At 33.8% G+C, this 16,680-nt stretch overlaps 1 protein-coding gene across 6 annotated transcripts in view; it reads right to left on the bottom strand.

Annotated features, from left to right (window-relative positions):
• Positions 1-16,680, bottom strand: part of LOC118733700 (protein retinal degeneration B) — a 49,783-nt gene that overhangs the window by 20,659 nt on the left and 12,444 nt on the right. For 4 of the 6 annotated variants that reach the window (XM_036463220.1, XM_036463217.1, XM_036463221.1 and 1 more), the window contains exons 1-2: positions 12,050-12,144; positions 11,435-11,551 (exon numbers count right to left, since the gene is read on the bottom strand). The exons of the other annotated variants lie outside the window; for them this stretch is intronic. The gene's annotated coding sequence lies outside the window, so the exon portion shown is untranslated. Of the gene's footprint in view, positions 1-11,434; positions 11,552-12,049; positions 12,145-16,680 lie in introns of those variants that run through there. 6 annotated transcript variants of the gene reach the window in all.

Genomic DNA, 16,680 nt, shown 5'->3' on the forward strand with positions numbered 1-16,680 from the left:
AAAGTAGAAAAGTAGCGAAGACGGAAGCGTATGAGTGGATAATGATTTCCTAGACTTACGAGTATTATGTGCTACCAACATTTACCTGCATGCATGTCGGCACATGCGACATGCATACATGAACATACGAGAGTACATACAAAAGCGACATGTGTAGATGTCCTTTTTAAAATTTCTTCCTACACCTGCCATTAAATACCTGTGCACTCCTACATAGTTTTATTTCTGAGCAAATTTTTTGTGCTTCTTTTCTATTTAATATCATGTTCAAGTGGACAGCCCACTCCACTCGAAACTAATCCATTTAAGCTCGTTCTTTGACCAAGAAAGACATTATAAGTAGGATTATTGCTAGACTCAGCTGTAAACTGTATGTATAAATTTAAGTGAGGCTTATCTCATGGCAATCTTGTATACCTGTAATGAACTATCACGATTCACAAAACCCAGGTCAAAGCTACAGCTAAAGTTAAAAGGTTTAAAAAATGCACAATAATAATTTAAATTTTTGTGGAATTTTTATTTAATAAGTTTTAACTGTGCTATTATACGTGTTGAACAATATCATTCAAATGTTCTGCACGGAACATTTTGCAGAACTTAATTATTTTACCATAATTTTCGCTGACTTTTTTAACACAATTCAGGCAATAACTTCACGCATTTTGTCCCTTGTATAGCCTCACAAAATACAATTCAAAGGCGCTAAATCTTAGGATGCCTACATATTTCCAGTGCCATTTCTGACAACTCCCGATAAATATGAAATATGCAATTTTATTTGTGGAAATAACTGATCTCGGCGTACTATAGCTTTTTACTTAATTTTTAGCGCCGAGCGCTTAGAAGCCGAGTTTGCGATTAATCAATTAGTGTTAATACAAATAATTTTTAAAAGTATGCGTATTTTTAAAGAAAATTGTTTGTGCATCACTATTATATAAGTAATTTGTGTTATTTATTTATACTCTGAAGGTATTATATTCGTTTTTGGTTTTAAAAACTAAATTATAACAAGATCTCATTTTTAAAAAGAAATTATTTGTTAAGTCGATTTCATGAATTTTATTTAAATTTGGCTATTTTTTCTGAAATTGCGCTTTTTTTAAACAATCTGGACACCCTGGAGATAAGCCGGTTGCGGCGTTGTGTCATCTTCAGTTTATTTTTATACCCGAGCGCACTTGTGCACAAGGGTATTATAACTTTGTTCACATAACGGTTGTTTGTAACAGGCAAAACGAATCGAGATAGATATACTAGACAAATGTATACATAAATGATCAGAATGAAAAGAGAAATCGACTAAGCGGTGACTGTCTGTCCGTCCGTCCGTCCATCTGTGCACACGATAACTCGAGTAAAAAGTGAGATATCTTAACGAAACTTGGTACGTGCACTTCTTTCTGGCGTAGGACGGACGCCTACCTCCCATATAACGGTAATTTTCAGAAATACGAAAACTGCGAGATTTTAGTAACTACTAAAGATTATTCACTCAAAATTTATATTTACAATAAGTTTTAGACGAAAAATAAGAATATTATAAATTTTTGGAAAATGGGCGGAGCCACGCCCACCTATGGTTACATGTATATCTTGGTAACCGCTGCACCAATTTCTTTCAAACTTGGCACGGTTGTTGGCCTTGGTATAACATACGAAATCGGACAGTAACCACGCCCATATCCCATATAACGCTAATTTATTCAAAATTGATGCCTGCAACAATTCTTTACCACGAAATACGTTTATGATAAAATTTTAGAAAATGGGCGTGGCACCGCCAACTTATGATCACATATATGTATCTCGGTAACCGTTCTATGAATTTGTACCAAACTCGGTATTTTTTTTTAATTGTGCTTGCCACATAGAAGCAAAACGTTAAAAATTATTGAAATCGGACTAAAATTACGGCCGCTTTTCATATAACGGTAAATTTTAGAAATGCTTGAAACTTCAATATTTCGAAATTTAAGGACGCTAATTTATTCAAAATTGATACACTACGGCTTACCATGTAGCGGTAGCTTTCGGAAAGGTGAAAAACATATATTTAACACTTCCGCCGGGTATTTAATGTTCGGCTCCGCCCGAACTTAGACTCTCTTACTTCTTTGTTCTTCACTTTTTGCATTCATCATTGAACAAAATTTTCGAAATTTACGACAATGCAGCCACCGCATACAGCATTCATCGACACAACTATCGAAATTATCGATTGACGAAGCCGCTGTGGTGTAGTCGTTAGCAGTGCACGTTACCACTCCGCAGTGCCTGGATGCAAGTCCGGTTCAACTCAACAACAAAAAAAAAATAAAAATAAACAAAAAAAGTTTTTTTCTAACAGCGGTCGCTCCTCGGCAGTCAATGGCAAACCTACGAGCGTATTTCTGCTATGAAAAACAGCTTCTCATAAGAATACAATCGCCGTTCGGAGTCGGAGTAAAACTGTAGGTCCGTCCCTTTTGCGTGACAACAGCAAATCGGAGGAGAAACTTTCCCACACACTAGCAAATGTCTACGCGCCAATTCATTATTATTATTATTATTATTAGCATTTTGGGATGCTGTTATCGACATGATTATCAGTACAATTATGATATTTTTATCGATAATATTATAGGGTTATCGATATTTCTCGACAGTTTGTCAACACATATTAGGATATTCAATCCCGAAGCAATTTAACAATCCCAGGATTTCGGTATGCGGAAAATTCTATTCCGGGAATCACGAGGTTCAACGGGATTTCGACTTTATCACAACTTTTGCGTTTTTCAGTAGGCCCAACAACCAAAAAATTAAAACCCACAGATTCATTTTCAGCACATTTGCTCTTACGCGGAGCATAATTCATTTTAGTAAAATAGTCCGCAATTGAAATATTTTTGTAGTATTTTTATATATCTAAATTGATTGTAAAAACACTTTCTTACATATATTTGCACAAATTCTATTTCCATAAAACGCCTACAAAGTAAAATGAAGAACAACTCTGCCACACTGAAAAAGTTTCTTGCGTTTTGCATTGCTACCAAATTTTTCGTTTTTAAACAGTTCTTCCACAAAATGTTTCAAGTTCTGAAATTCACTTTCGAGTGAAAGTTTTTTTTTATGTCAAATGCACGTCAATTAATTTTTTTGTTTTCACCACCATTTTCACTCTATTAATAAATCAATGAAAATCTCGGGATCCCGGAACTTTCGGGACATGGAAAAGTGGATACTGGGATTGAATGCCCTAGTGTGTATATACCTAACTGTAATGATACTTAGTTAACGTTTTCGATAAAGGTTTATGCATTAAATATTCGATTTCCCGTACACTTATGTAGAAAACAAAAGAGCGGGTCCGAACTGATGATACTCTGTAGTGTTTCATTTAACCAGGCTAGCCAGATTACAGCTTCAAAGGCTCATTACTAGGCAAATGAGATTTTTTTTGGTGGTATGACGGGGCGTATGAGTAACCTAAAGTAGTCATTTGGTAATCTGTAATGAACAGAGAACAGATTTTTAGGGCCTAAAAACCTATAAATTCAGCTAAATAAAATTGCTAAATAGGAAGGAGAAAGCTCTAAAGATAGACGGTTAAAAAAGACATTTATTTTAGAAATGTTTACTTTACAAGCAGAATGAAAATACGTTTAACCTACTTAGTAGCATCATATGAAACATTTGTATTTTGGATATAAAAATTTAAATTTTTTTCTTCCAACTAGTATGCTGCAAAATTTGCATACATTTAAATTCTGTGAACTCTATGCCAAAACTTGAACGACTTTATCGATCTTGTGAGACTCAAAAAAAATGTTCAAACTTATGTACGTATGTACGAGTACATTCGTAACACAAATTGGAAGGCGCCTGCAGTGGTTAGTCACACATCAGCTTCATCAAACTCAATCCCATGTGCATACGAATGTGTTCTGATTTTTTTTTTTTTCAAATATGTAAATTGGAACGTGCTACACCATAGACTAAGAATATGTCACAGCTTTTGTGTATTGCTTTAATCCACTTATATATACATCCATATGTAGTATGTCTGTATGTACAATAGTAGATATGCGTGCATTACTTGACACTATACGCTTTGGCTGGCTGACATGTGACACACGCAAATTACATAAGCGCAGTCTGAAATATGACGGTGGCATGTGGCAAATATATGTACATACGTAGTATCGTGAACATGTGAGGAAAGTAGTTGTTGTTGCTTATTTGCTGACATGCAAGTGTGTCAAATATGCTTCAAATGCTAACCACAAAAACCACATGAAGTGGTGTTGTTGTTTTTGTCTTTTCTAACATCGACCCTTGGTGGGTAAAGCCAGTGTTGCCGTTTTAGATATTTTTTCAATTGTTTATTTAACCTTTTTTTTTATCGGAACTATAATCTATAGGTCCGTCAAAAACCCACAAAAACCCCGAAAAATGCAAATGGGGATCAACAAAAAATCGTTGTTATTAAAAAATGGGCAAATAAACAATTGGATATTATTATTGAAAGTCTCCTGAAGAGAACCAGAGTCTTCCGATCGAAAAATAATGATTTTAAAGAATTCCATACCATTTCTACGAAAAGTTGTTTTTTCCCCATATAAAAATACATGGAAAACTAAGAGCGCCTTGAGCGACCTCTAAATATTTTTTGATTTCAAATTAAAAAAATAGGGGTATACTTTTTTCGATATAGAACAATCCTAGGTGGTGAGAGCATTACAATTCCGACTTTAATGTTTTTGAACCACCCTAATGTCTACCTATACTGTATGCGCCCTTAACTCTCTTTGGGGGGGACAAATAATCGATTATTGCCATGCTATGTTCATCACTAACATACTTTTGGCACAGTTTTCTGTTGGCGGCGGGATTGTTGAATATTTACAAAATTGGAGAAATATGGAAAGGTATAAATTATCGAGTTAAATAATGGTGGTTTCGTTTCTACCAAAAAATTTTGCCTTTTGATTGCCCCTTTCTCTTTTCGTGTTCGATTCTAAATTAAAGGCAAGAGGTGAGAAAATTGTGTGTTCGTTTCTTAAAATATCGCACTCTTGTAAGGCAAAAAAGGCACATTCTCCGCCCTGTGAAGCTTTGTCAGGGGAGATGGTTGCCCTGAAAATTTGATGGTGGTTTAAAACGACAACATTATGAAATGCGTGAGCTAGACAAGGGCAAGAAGGCAAAACATGCCTCTTTACAGGGCTTACTGTAACAGCAAACACATTTTCCATCGCGGCAGGGCAACATTTTTTGGAAGAAACGAAATCACCATAACACAGGCTTACAAACATTTGCATTCAGGGCGTCGAATAACATAGGGATATGGAGATTTGTTTCAATATGTAGAAACTTTTTTTTTATAAATCTGTGTAATTAACATTTACTATTCAATAGATATTTCAAGAACGTTGATATGCCCGCGCCCTCAAGGGTGTATTATCGAGGCCGGCAATACAACCGCCCAGAATTTTTCACAATTGAGCAATTGCCAAAAAACTGCTTTTTAATCAAAAAGTTGTTAATGAAGCTACCTTCTTTTTTGTATCATGCAAATAACATTTAATTTGTTATTGGATATAAGAAATATATAGCTATTTCGCTGTGTTTTTTGTGAAAAAACTAACAAAACATTTGAATAGTTGCCTTTACACTTTTAGCATTTTTTAGCTATTTTTTTTTTGTCCATTTAGCTGGATCCATGAAAAAATTCTGGCAACACTGGGTAAAGCAGCTAGGGGTTGTAGGTATAATTGTTTTTTTTTTAGGCTTTTGCATTACTCTATGTACTTGCTATATTTTGTATACGCTTAACTTGCATTTGTCACTGTTTGCATTGTAAATGAACCATTGCATCCTTACATCTTAGTGAAAATCAATATTTAGTGAGGTCGCAAGACTTTAAACAAATTAAATGCAATAAGTATTTAACAGGCTGGTTGAAAAGGTGTAAGCTTACTGAAGCGTGCGGTGAGTGTATTGTGTTGATAAAAAAAGGCACATCGGTACGTACATACATAAGTACATGTACATAAATACTAGCAAGTCTATGTAGCGGTAAGTCCATCACATACATTTAAATATGCTTCTATGTGCTTTTATGCCCACAGCGTTTTTTTTTGTGTGTCAGCAAGTGAGATATGTACACATATGTATGTACACCAGATCACGTAAAAACTGAAATTTTAGCATTTAGTATAGTAACAGTATAGTAGAGGTGCCGCCGCGAGCCTTTAGTTTTCCGAACGGAATTACACGAAAGAAAATCAGTTCTTTCCTTTTGAGGTCAATATAATTTTCTAGGATCAATGAAAATGCTCGAAACTGTAAAAAGCATTGATTACATGCCATTTAAGCAATATGCAGGCTCAGATTATTTAAATTCCTAAATAAGCCTTTTTTAATCCCTTGCCCTATTTGGGTCAAATTTAGTGTTTACCAAAAACTTTCGAGCATTTTCATTGACTTTAGAAAATTATATTGACCTCAAACGGAAAGAACTAATTTTCTTTCGTGTAATTCCTTTGGGAAAACTAAAGGCTCGCGGCGGCACCTCTTACAATTGCCCTAGAGAGGTGAGGTTCATGAAGGATCTTTACTATACCAAATGTTAAAATTAGAGTCTTATTCCGGTCGCATTACAGGATTCTTTTTTTTTCTGACGAGGTCTAATGTACATACATAGTAGTTACACTAAGCCGAGCATTAAATGAGCGCCTGCAGACAATTGCTGCTCACTTGGCAGAGTGGGCTGTTCTGTGCTTTTTTAACTTGAAATAATAAGCAGCGCAAGCAGGCGTGGAAGTGACAATGTGACATATTATAGTCTAGTTACATCCATTCATTAATATACTTAAGTATGTACATATGTATAATTATAAATGTGTGTTTGCATTGTATGCAGGAACATTTAGCTAATAACTATGTGTATACATATAGGCGTTCGTATAGCATTTGTGCTTATGCGCCAGAGTATCCAGTGAACAATATAACAGCCACCTGCTGCCTACTGCCATCCGCTTTTCAGATTATACTCATATTTTTCGCTTATACAAATGTTTGTGTGTGTTTGTTTCTGTAAATGACTTTCATTGTAAATTGTATGCGCATAAAAGTATATTAAGGCTGCATATTTATTTAGAGATTAGGGCATGGAATTTTTTTCGTCCTAAAATGAGGAACCGACTGGGGTGAAGCTAAATTGGAGACAATTTCTGTGCGCAGTTCTTGAAAAAGTGCTAATCGGGGACCTCAAATACTTTCTTTAGTACTAGGTAACAGCTAATGCTAATCGTTTTAATGAAAAGGAGAATTATATCCCACGGATTTATTGTTCCATCGTATTTATCGAGCATCGTCAATCTACTTCCATTTTTTAAATTGCAACTACAAAATTGATAGTTATTGAAGTTAAAAAAAAATCGCATTGAATTCCTTAGTTTGACAGGGCGTATGAGTAATGTTAGCTACGTATTGAATATTTTTAAGCAGGCATCAGCTTTGATTTTAGTAATGAAAAATTAAACATTGTGATCAGCATTAAAATAGAAGAAACGCAAAAGCGAAGACGAATAAAAGCTATTTAAAAATAAAAACGAACAAGTAATTTTTAATAAAAAACAAAACCGACCGAAATCTCATATAAAAATTTAGGTGTACCGTTAATTTCTTCATACTCCAATTATTAGATCTTAACAATTCTCAGGGTACCACCTTTCCGATGAAAAAAGAATTATCAAAATCGGTTAACGTGATTCAAAGTTATGCGGTAACATACATACAAAAACAATCCGACGAATAGATAACCTTCTCCCTTTTGTGAAGTCGGTTAAAAAGTAGGTGTTTGTAGAAGTCCTGATTTTAAGTTTTTTCTGAAACTTTATTGAAACGTCATCTTTAACTTCCACAGGCCGTAACGGTTATAAATTTTATTAAAAAAATACTTTTTACTTATTACTTACTGAGTTTTATTTTTTGCTTAGTAAATAAAAGTTGTTTTTTAATTTATTTATTTTTTTGTTTAGAAAACCAAACTTAATTTTTTTTTGTAATTTTTGCATGGACTGCAAAAGTAGCTTCTGGTATTTTCCTTAAGGAGGTGTGAGAAAAAAAATCCTCAAATAAATATCAGCAAAAGTAAATATGGGACACCCCTAAGATTAAGGACTAATATGTACTAAGGCTAAGATAGTAAAATGTCTTTCGTAAGGCAAATAAAAGATCGATGGCAAGAGAGTTCGAAAGACTTTTGTTGTTCTAGCACAAAAGTCTTAGAAAAAAAGCTCCCTCATTCACCACTTGTGGTGAAAAGGTATTTTAAGAGTAGCAGAGCCCGAGTGGGTAAAGCTGAGGCGTACCATTAGAGAGGTTCGAGTCCTCGAACAGCGGAGACTTTTTCTTCTCTTTTTATTTCAAATTTAATTTTTTGTTTTGATTTAATTTTTTTTTTTTAGTTTCTAGATTTTATTGTTTTAAAAAGAAGCATTTGTATTTTTTATTTATTCTTATTTTAATTAATTATTTTTTTGTTTTAGTCTAATTTTCTTTTAATTTTTAGATCTTTTTTGTTACAAAAAAAATTTTTAATTATATTTAATTTTTATTGTTTTATTTTTTTTATATAATATTTTTCTGTTGCTAACTTAAATCTCTTTTAACTTATGTAAATATATTATTGTTTAACTTTTTTTTATTTACTTTTTGTGATCTTATTTAGTTTGTTTTAAATTTTTTTTTTATTCAATTTTCTCCTAGTTTTTGAATTTTGTTTTAAGAACAAAAATACTTTTTTTTTAATTTTAAGAGTTATTTTCTTCTTTTTTGATTTGTTTTTCTATTTTTTTATATTTAGTTTTTTTTTAATTTCGCTAAATTTTTAAAAATATTTTTATTAATTTTTGCATTAGATATTTTCATTTTATTAATTTTTTCGTTTTTTGATTTAACCTTTTTGTTGATTAGTTTTAATGGGTTTATAAAGAAAAATATATATTTTTTAATTTAATTTAATTTAATTTTTTAAACACTTATTGCTAAAAGGCATAACGCTATCTTTCAATTAGTCTTTCGAAAGGCAGTAAAGAGCTTTTAAGATAGGTGTCAGAATTGACATTTGTCTTACGAAAAACTTTTGTCTTTCGAAGACTATGGTGAGTTGAAAAACAGTTGCCAGAATTGCCCTGTATGACTAAAACCAAGACAAGTTCTAAGACAAAAACGAATACGATTACGATGGTGAAGCCGACGGCTAACACGAAGGTGGGTACGAAGACGCATGCGGAGACGATGGTGAAGACGAATTATAAAACGACGACGAAAACGAATGTAAAAGCGAAGACGATGAGGAATACGAAAATGCCGACGAAAATGTAAAACATATGATACGAAAACGCTAACGAAGAGGAATACGAAGACGTACGCCAAAAGGAAGACCGAGACGAACCCGAAGACGGAAGCGATTACGAAAGCGAAGACGAAAAAGAGGACGATTAAGAAGCAGCAGGCCAGGATAAATATGAACACGAACAGAGGCGAACCAGGATATGAAAAAGACGATGAAGACATAAGTGAAAACGAACACGAACACGAACACGAATGCAAATACAAACACGGCCTTGAATTCGAAGGTAAACAATTCGGTAAACGATGCTTTCGTTCTCCACACATGGGTGCCGAATCGGAGGATCTTTTCACCGAAGCCTCGTCTTTCATGCATACAACCTGCCCTAGCTCGTACAGTTCGTCATTTCATCTTCTTCGGTACCCGTCATCCATGCAAACAGGGCTACAAATCTTGCGTATAATAGCCACGGTTGCCGTTTTCAATTTCTTTTCCGGTCCAGAAAATGGACCAAATGGTAAAAAATGGACCAATTTTTATAACATCGGGAAATTGAGTGGAGTTTGTTGCTCTTTATCAAGAAAATATGCCAATTCGGTTTTTATTACGTTTTTTACATATTGCGTACAAAGTGCTAATCAAAAATACATTTATTTTAGAAATGTTTATTTTATACGTAAATATGAATAATTTGTTCTTTGAATCTTTGACTATTTTCTCCTTTCGAGTTTTTAACTCACAAAACTTTAATCTCTATAGTTGTAATAACATTGAACCACAAGATGGGTTTTGAAGTTTTCGATTTTCACGAATAAAATCCTTGAATGTACTAAACGTGCGCTCGACGTGAGTTCATACAAGTGGCGTCAAATTTAAATATGGAGCGTTTAAAACTTTCATATTTTCAGGAATAAGGGCTCTTACCTTGCCCTTAACAATTAAAGGTAGAAAAACATCAAATGTGTATCTATATATGGAATCAGGGAAAGCAAAATCATCAAGATTTTTATACCATTTCTACGAAAAGTTATTTCCCCCCAAATAAAATACAGGGGAAACTTTGAGCGCTGTGAGCGACCTCTAAATATTTTTTGATTTCAAAATAAAAAAAATGGGGGTATATTTTTTTCGGTTCCGAACAATCCTTGGGGGTGGCGGCATTAAAATGCCGACTTGTTTTTGGACCCCTCTACTGTACATACATATTTTTTTTGCCATTTTAATATTTCCATTTAGCCCATTGTTTCCATTTCAGTTGATATTTGCATAATTTCAACTTGTCCTCCTCCATTATTTTCATTCTGAAATGCCTTGAGTATTTTTCCATTGCAATTTTCACGAAAATAAAATTGCAAATAATGCTCGCTCGCCAAAATTCTATGTTTAATAGCCTACTCGTCAAATTGAAAAAAAAAACACGCACCGACATGCATATACATATGTATATGTACCTGACTGACTACATCTATCACCTGTATGGATTCCACCCTCATCACTGCCACAAAGTACGCCTCCATTCGGGTGCGCCTACATTATAGTACTTATATAAACCTATGTATGTATGTATGTATGTACTTGCAGCAGCTTTGCGGTCACGAAAGGTATTTGCTGTATGTATTTTTGGCTACACTGGAGCTGTTTGCTTTGCGCGCGGCAACTAAATATAAAATTGTCGCCACACAATCGCTTACGGGACTTTGGGGAATATTTTAAAATGTGACTGGCATAAAGCGGTGCTCGACATGCGGCTTACGCGGTCCCAGTGTGGAAGTTGAAATACATACATGTGTGCGATTTACGCGAGAGTTTGTGTGTCAGTGATTTTGGATTTGTAGGCTTTTTAAGCTGCTTAGTAAACAATAGCAAAGGAGTGGGTAATCATTACTAGATATGAAGATTCTTCTTTTTATGTGCAAAATAATAGGCATATCTATATACATATGCACAATGTATGTATGCTTGCATATTTTTAGCAATATTTCTTTGGAATATCCAAATTCCTTTCTCAAGAAAATTTTCCCTGAAGCAACATTCCTCTTAACTTCTATTCCCCATCCAACACTAAATCCATATTCTAATTACGTCTTTAAATTCATCGCTGCCTGGTTGGCTCGTTTGCCTCATCGTCTGCTGGCGGCTGTGTTGGTGTTGTTGCGCTGCTGATGCGTGGGCGCAAAATCCTTCCTTCATCTAAGTGAGCTGCAAAAATTTGAAGGACATTTTGCGTATTCACTTTTAGTTTTTTATTAGCAATTTATTCACATTTTCGTTTTATTGAAATTTTATTTGTTTTTATTTTCTTTTCGCGTCTTCGTTGTTTATTATCTTTTTCATACACATTTATTTTCCGTAATATTTGCACGCTGCACGTATAAACATACAATAATATATTTCAACACTCTTTTCAATTAAAATCAACATTTCTTGCTTATTAGGTGTGTAGTATTAACTCGATTCCTTGTATATAATTTTTTAAATTTTTCAGTAAAATTTTTGCGTTTCGTTGTATTTTTATTTTATTTTATTTTTTTTTCTGAATATTCACTACTCTATTGCTGCACACAGCTTTTGTATCTATTCCAATACACAAATTGACATAAATGACCCGAAGCGCTGTCTAACAGCTTGGCATTTTGGTGGATTCGAATATACACTGCACACACAGGAAAACAGATATAAGCAACGTTGCAAACGCACCTCGATAGCCAGCGTTTTGTTGTCCACTAACTGCTCTATGTACGTCTGTTGCTGGCGGCAAGTCCCTAACGACTAGATTCCGTACGATTCTGCTGGCAACTGCTTCTATTTGACTGAGTGCTGCTTGCTTTTAATCTTTTTGGCACTGGCAGCCACAGGCTTTCTCAGCCAGCAAAGAGGGTTGCCAGATGGCTGACGATGTGTAAAAGTTGATTTCGAAAAATTTCAACTGCAGGATAACACTGTGAAATACGGAACGTATTAGTGTTCATGCGTCGTGGTAAAACTCCAAAAAGATTTTGCTTCACCTCAGCTCAGCACATTTTTCTTTTACTCAAAGACCTAGCGTAAAATTTAGTTGGACATTTTTTCGATTAAAATTTTAACGTAATGGGTCTTTTTGACTCTTAATTAAAGGAGTATATGTCGGCCGCTGTGGTGTAGTGGTAAGCAGTGCGCGCTTTCACTCATTAGCACCTGGGTTCAAGCCCTGGTCAAAGCAACATGGAAAAAAATATAGAAAAAGGTTTTTTCTTAACAGCGGTCGTCCCTCGGCAGGCAATGGCAAACCTCCGATTGTATTTCTGCCATGAAAAACAGCTTCTCATAAAAATCGGAGTCGGCGTAAAAAATGGTCCCTCCGCTTTGTGTGACAATATCAAGGCGCACGCCACAAGTCGGAGGAGAAGCTCGGCCAAACACTAACATATGTGTAAGCGCCAATCTATTATTATTATAAATAAATGCTTCTGGTTGTCAATTAAGAAATAATGTATAAATCAATTGAATCCATAATTCGTGTTGTTTTTAACTTAGCGAGCAATTTTCTTAAAACTTTTTGACCCTTTAACTCGTGCTAGTATGAATATTTCTGGCCATTTTTCATTGCAGTTAATTAAAAATGCTAGTTCGAGAATTCGAATATTCAGAAAAATGCTCGAACAAACATTTGTGAAAACAATTGTAAATTCTGACAAGCTCTTTCTGTCTTTCCAAAGACTAATTGAAAGATCTGCTAACTAATAGGTCTTAACGTTATTTTATTTGTGTGTTTAGAAATAAGTTTTCAAAAAATTAAATTAAATAAAAAAATATATATTTTTCTTTTTTAAGCAATAAAAACTAAAATCTAAGTTAGAAAAAAGTTATGAAAAAACAAATACATTAAAAAATTAAAGAAAAAAGAAAAATCTATAAAATAAGTTTCTAAAAATGAAATCATATTAAAAAATACGTAACTTTTTGAAACAAGAAAATCTAAAACTCAAAAGAAATTTAATTTAAAAAATATATATTAGTTATAAAAGAAAAACTAAAAGAAGTTGCTAAAGGTTGAACTAAATAAAAAACAAAATATTTAAAAAAGAAATAAAATTAAAAAAATAAATGAAGTTCCTAAACATTAAATGAATTTAAAAAAATAAATAAATTTCTGTTAAAAACAATAAAGTTTACAAATTAAAAGAAAATATTATTAAAGAAAGAAATACAGTAAAAAAAAGAAAAAATTAGTAATTAAACAAAAAGAAAAACTATTCCCTTGCCCGAGGAGCCTTACCTCGGATTTCTCGAATTGCAGCTCAGTGTTTTGCTTACTCTGCCATTGCAAATATTGGTGCAGTGCGAGCAAAATGTAATACAAGTGCTTTTTGTCAAAAGAGCTTTGCACCATGACTTATGTACACTTTCAACTATTTTAGCAAGAGTTGCTCTTTTAGTCTGATGTTCCGCTATATCCCAAACCTGGGTATAACCAAACGTTTAATGGTGCCATGGACACTACAATATTTCATCAAAATCTTTCAAATCGGTCATGAATTTTGTGTAAAAAGATTTCAAAAATTAACTAAGATTTTGTCGATAAACACAGAAACTTTAACCCATTGCGAGAACATCTAATCAATGAAGCAAATTTCTCTCGGACTGGGCTGTATTAATACTCACGTTTCGGATACGAAAATATTAGGTCCCATGTTAATCGATTACAAGCATTCGAAGAAATCGTTGTAGTCATATTGAAGCCCACCTGCTAACGATAATAATTTATCTCAAGAAGTATTCTCAGCTTGGCTAACAGTATGGTTGTAAACACATTTTACGGTAACAAAGGGCCCGGGGAGGAAATACGCGGAACCTATGGGACAAATATATGCCTATGCAAAGAGAATTAGAACATTGCTGTCTTGACTGTCATCCAAGGGGTTACTAAGGCCATCAGATCTCGTGAGTACTTCTGGAAAAGGGAACTCCCTCCTCCTTGATAAGACAAGAGGAGGAAATCACCCCAGGTCTAGAGTATTCCAAAGGGTTCAGAAGAACATACATATGTAAAACCTAAGAATCTTTAGAAAATATACATTGCAGGTTAAACTATTTGCTGATTAAACTAAGAAACGCAGATTCTGCACTATAGATAACGAAACTGCAGTTATGGTAACTAAAATATAAACCAGTATATCTTGCAACACTTTTTCCTTTTTTGATTTTGAATCTCAAATTTTTTCATAAGTTGAACTAGCGATGATCTAGGACAAAATATATTTCTAAGATTTTGGTGGCCTCTGGGTTATTAACTTTTTGCTCAGTATTTGTAAAAAAAATAATTCAAATTTGAAGCTGATCACAAATATTTTTAATTCAATTCAATTTTTTTTTACTAGCCTTACCCCTGACTAAATGACCGAGCTTCCCTTTAACTACAATGCAGTATGGTAACTCAGTTTCCTAACATTCGAACTGCGCAGGACCAAATAATTTTCAAAGAGAGCTCTACTCGCCCATTCGTTTCAAAGCTATTGTGAGCTGTTGTTGCCCATTGCTGCCCACTCTCTCGTAACCTTTCGTTTTCATTGTGAATAATTCACATGCACGAGTATTTTTTTACTCATTGCTGTCATTTTTTCTTTCACTTTCCATTGCTTTTCATCTGCTGATAGTAAACATAATTGGCCGACGACGTCATTGATTGTCATTTCGAAAAGTTTGCATTCCTATACTTAACAAACGCAGGTGATGAGAATTGAGCACAACTAACTATGACGTCATTACTTAGCCTCATGTGTTTTTATTAGAATGGAGTGACGTCACTCCGCTTGAATGCATTTCTGGTACAGATGATGCCGATGCTGATGCAGTTAACCGCTGTTGTTGCGTTGTGTTGTTATCAAAAGGGAATCGAAGTGATGAGCAAATAGCGAAAAATGAGATTCAGTTAAATCGCTTGCACTTGTTTGGCCGTGAGAAAAAAAAAACAAAAACAAAAACGAAAACAAAGCGTGCGCCAATTTGCGTCTTCTAGTGAGGTGAATATGTAAGTGCAGAAATAAGAATAATATGCAGAAAAAGACAGGATGAGATGACTGTGAAACGTCAACTGGTAATTAAATGAGCGAGCAACCTGCGCAGATATTATATTTTTAATTATTTATTTTTACTCCGTTTCGTTTAATACAATTTACTGTTTGCTGCGAATTTTTATTGCTGTTCACAAATGCTTGTAATCTTTTTAAAGCTGCGAGAAAGTTTCAGAGACAACGAAGATTTTTTATGACTGTCATTTACGGAAACTCTGCAGAGAAAGTTTTTATCTTTTTTCATGTAATTAATGCAAGGAGATTTTTGAATTACTAAAATGTCCAATGCCAAATGCTACACATATACATATATGTACATAGATAGATATATTTTATAGTTATAAATAAGTAGGCCATATATGTAAATCCATGTATGTAAATATATGTAAGTTACTATTGCAATTACGAAAAATTTAAAGGATTAAATATGTCAGTCAAAGAATTATATATGCAAAATGTTTTTCCTCATTTTCGCTCTATGTATTAGCCCAGTAAATTTAGACTTCAAAACTAAAAAAAAATGTAGTAGGGAACTTTTGATGCAGTTTACTTCTATTTTCCATCTAGATCACGAATCCACAGTCTTGCCACTAAAATTTCATATGAGAATATTTTGTCTTTTTGGATTTTAAGTTTTTTTATGATTTTCAAGCTCATTTTGCATTTTCCGTAAAAAAAAGGTTCAATAAAAATTTGTAGAGAGTTTAATTTTCCACATTTTGTATGTGTAGGTTTTTTTTTTTAATTTTTTATTGTAAATTATTAGCAAAAAGTGGTAAAAATTGATACATTGTCACGGTTTTTGCCATTTTTCAACGTAGCATACTCAAAAGCCAAAGTCGTAGAAAATTTCAATCTCCACAACTTTTGTTCGAACATTTGTTTGTGCGACGCGTAGATCAAAACCGGGAACGTGCTAAACATAGCGATGCAAGGGAAGCGGACGGATACAAAGATTTACATCTTAAAATTATCACAAATACATATGTCCCCCATTGAACACGGTGTGGCCTTTTGAAAAATTCAACATGGCGTCTAAACTAACCATAAATAAGATTTTGCTTTACAACTTTTGTGCCAATGGAGAACCCAACATTCAAAAAGAAAAGGTAAAAGAGGTTCTTATATTTTTTGGGCTTGCTGATTACGAACTTAACGGCCAAAAAACTAAATTCGGTTCGATCCGCTAGAAACGATTTCATCTGAGGTTGTTGGGGCCTCTGAGGTGAAGTTGGAAAAATTCAAAATGGCAGACCCAATATGGCAGCAAAAAAAAAA

The sequence above is a fragment of the Rhagoletis pomonella genome, unplaced genomic scaffold (assembly GCF_013731165.1).
Source record: "Rhagoletis pomonella isolate Grant_MI unplaced genomic scaffold, Rhpom_1.0 Rhpom_scaffold_00002, whole genome shotgun sequence".
NCBI lineage: Eukaryota > Metazoa > Arthropoda > Insecta > Diptera > Tephritidae > Rhagoletis > Rhagoletis pomonella.